At 38.3% G+C, this 3,916-nt stretch overlaps 1 pseudogene; it reads right to left on the bottom strand.

Moving 5' to 3' along the window:
* Positions 1–236: 236 nt before the first annotated feature.
* LOC140853962 (F-box protein At5g49610-like) overlaps positions 237–3,916 on the bottom strand; it is a 24,218-nt pseudogene continuing 20,538 nt past the window's right edge.

Genomic DNA, 3,916 nt, shown 5'->3' on the forward strand with positions numbered 1-3,916 from the left:
TGGAATGCCAAGTCACATAATTCATCTTTTCCAGGACAAAACAATAATGATGATGTAGGTGCGCTGGTTCCGCATCAAATAACATATATTCCACGATTGATGAATATCTTCACAGTTAAACTACGAAGGCAGGATTCAAGTAGGTGAAAACCACAAGACAATAGATGGTAAATTTTACAGACCTCTAACACGTCTTGATCTGTTGCCAAGAACAATGCATATAACCTGTCCTCGTCCATCCCATTAGGCAACCTCATCGCCAAACCCCTTCGATAAGCGGGGTGAATAAACAGCACATCCTGGACCGTATATATAGGACAAGTCGCCAACTTCTTCCAATCTGCCGCTGTTTAAGTGATATGAGAAGATCTTCTGCTTTATTCGAAGGAAAACAACATCAACATCTGGATGAAATTCCAAGATATGAATATTTTGTGTTTCAGAGATCCCATGAACATTTTGTGTTTCAAAGATCCCATGGTTCTGTAACATAGCTCTGATATTAATGCAAGAACTTCAACACCCATTCCACATGAGAATAGTCCTTGAGCATCCAGACCTTTATCTCATCCTTGCTTTGCAGCATGTAATGCAAATAACCTCCTGAGAGTCCAAGACATTCTATCCCATCAGATTCAGGCAGCTCAATTCTGCGGCAGATCTTTCCCTCCGGATCAACTCCCAAGACTTGGTTCAGACCGTTTGTAAAGTGGAAAATTCCGTGGAAGAAAGTAGCTTGTGGTTCGTGATAGTTTTTGCCGTCGAAGACTTCGCTGACGACCCACTCGTTTGTCTCACTCGAAAAGATCATAAACCTAAGGATCTTGTAGAAGTCGAAGCAGAGAACATGGTAGTGGCGGAGAGACGAGGATCGAAGCCCAAAGCTAGGTAGTGGTAGTTATATGTGTCATTTGCCTTAGGGACAATGACCCACTCGCTAGTGGCGGGATTGCAGACATAGATGGATTGAGCCTTAACGCCGCAAGGGGTTAGACCCCAGCTCTGTGCAACCCACGAGCGCAGAGGAGCAGCCGTTGCAGGAGCTGAGGACCTCCATATTGCATATGTTGGGTAAGAAATTGAGAGTGGTGTCGATGGCAAGATCATCATCATTGTTTGAGAGGCTAATATATTGTATACCTCTCCTCGCCCTGTGAATGGGCGCCGAGCCTCCATCGGGACATTGAAGAAGAGGCCAGATGCAGCACGAGGGAACTTGTTCTGATAGCAAGGATCAGAGGAAAGGGCGAGCCACGACTTGGAGATGCATTGGAACCGGAAAAAGGACTGGTCGGTAGGCGAGAAAGGATCTCGGCCACGAGATCGTCCGTGAGTTTGGCAACGCAGCGAACCATCTTCTGCAGTGGAGAGACCAAGACTTCTTTCTTGCTCTCTTCAGATAGGGCTGGGATTTGGGTTTTGAGGAAAAAAGCAATGATTTCTTTATTAGGATGGAGACCCCTTGGAGGCTCTTGGGAGGCCGTATTTGGGAAGTAGGGTTTGTTTCTTTTTCCTGCGAAAGAAGGATTCACCTTCCTTGGCGCGAATCAACCTTTGGATTGCACAATCGCCGCTTCGAGATCTATGGTTTAAATTCGAGGTTTTTATCGCTTACAACTGGCGAGCGCCCACCATTTTGTGCGTCTAGGATCCTTGGGCGGCAGTTTTTATTTAAAAAAAAGAATATTTATTGCATTACCTTTGAAAAAATACAATCCAAGGTTGGCCATAAAATGTTCAACAGCTTAGTGGGAACTGCAAGTTGAAGTCCGCAAAAAAGTTCATAAATGACCGGCCACACATGCCACAGCCCATTCCACCGCGCTATTTTTCTCCTTCGAAATGCGGGTCGCCTTAAAGGAAGAGTGTTCACTCAATGGAGGCAGTCCAATGGCAAAAGACGGGAATCAGCATCTGGAGACGAGAAATGCTAAAACCATTTGATAACTATCGCTGAGTCCCTCTCGAATAGAATATGCAAATTAAGCGCCCAAAATTTGAACAGCATATTTTAATTTGTCCAAGAAAATACACTCGAGTTCATTGAAAGAAGTTTGGTTACGCTGCAGAAATTGATCTTTGAATTCACCAGGTAAAATACAGAAGATTTTGAACAGATATGAAACTAAGCTAAACCTAGGTAATTATGATTTCGATGTGAGTATATAATGACTTGTTTTGGGTTTTTTTCTTTTTTTTTTGGATAGGGTAGTTGAATATAATTAAGTTCATCTAGTATGGATATATCTAGATAAATTAGATGCGGCATGAAAATCCAATCAACGCAAATAATTCATCCAAAATATTCTGCCACATATGAAGCTTCCCAGACCGCCACTCCATTTACCTTTCTATAGATATGGCAAGAACTGGACGGGAAAGATACATCACTGAAAGAAATACTAGATTTTCCTATTGACATGGATATCATTGGTAAGAACCCTGGAAAATATACTAAATTTTGATATTCAGATGTGTTGATTTAGAAAAGTGATTTGTAAGAATTGAATTAGAAAGACATAATTAGATTTTTTCCGGTAAAACCAGCGATTATGTAACGACCGAATGGGAAAGGTGATCATGCCAAAAATTAATCTGGAAAATTATGGTCGTACTAAATTTTCACATGCAGATGCCTGATGTGGATTTAGAAAAGTGATCATGGTAAGAATTGAATTAGAAGGAAATAACCAAGATTTTGCCATACAAATAGTTATTACGTTTATGAAGCCAATGGGAGATGTGATTACGCCAAGAATTGAATTGGAAAGATAATTTCCCATTGAAATGATGATTACAGTAAGAATTGAAAGGAAAAGATATGGTAATGAATTTGTCTACTAGATGCCATATTAATATAGAAAATGTGATTATGGTGAAAATTGAATTAGAAAGATATGATAGCAGATTTTCCCACCGAAAAGGTAATTATTGTATGAACAGACATGAAACTAAATTTTTCCACCATAGATGCCATTGATTTAGAGAAGTTACTTATTCTAAGAATTGAATGGGAAAGATATGTTATCGGATTTTCCGTGAAAATTATAAATGTAGCAAAAACTAAGAGTGCATTTAGTTTGTGATTGGAATTGGAATCAGATTCGAAATCGGAATGGGTTGACAGAAATTCAAATAGCCATATCTCTCGATGTGTTTGGTTTGATCAAAATTGGTATTGGAGCAGAATTTAAATACTAGAAGAGTGTAGAAATTAGATTTTGGGGATTAAGATTCCAATTCTTCTAGGATCAGAACAGAAATGAAATCCCTTCCAATCAACAATTAGAATAGGGGTCACTTGTTTTCATTCTCATTTTCGAATCCCCCTCAAAATAAACATACTCTTAATGTAAAAGATACGGTACTGCATTTTGCCATCATAGATGCCATGTGTCAATTTAGAAAATATGATGATGATAAGAATGAATGATTATGGTTTTCGCATTAATGATGCCATGTATCCTTTTAGGAAAGATAATACTGGTAAGAATTAAAATAGAAAAGATAGGTTATTGGCTCTCTGTTATATGTTATGCACCAAGTAGGTTTGCATCATGATACTTTGATGTATTATGTTTCTTCAGTTTATTTTTTTTTTAATTTTCATTGTCAAATCCTTATAGAGTATGTTTTTTCCGTATGCGTCTCTAATAAGGAAATAAATCTCTAATAAGGAAATAAACAACAGAGGAAGTCAATACTACGTGTTAATTTAAAAGTTTCAATGAAGGCTGGTAGTACTTTATACACTAATTAAATCCACTTTTGATGGCATCCTCATATTATTTCTATTCTTTTTATTTTTATACTTTTAAGTAGTGTTTGGTTGCCTTATTTTGGATGAAATAAGGCTTTATTCTAAAAATTATAACCAAACAGCTTCTTATTCCATGATGGGCCACTCCAAAATCCC

This window comes from Elaeis guineensis, chromosome 15, assembly GCF_000442705.2.
Source record: "Elaeis guineensis isolate ETL-2024a chromosome 15, EG11, whole genome shotgun sequence".
Classification (NCBI taxonomy): domain Eukaryota; kingdom Viridiplantae; phylum Streptophyta; class Magnoliopsida; order Arecales; family Arecaceae; genus Elaeis; species Elaeis guineensis.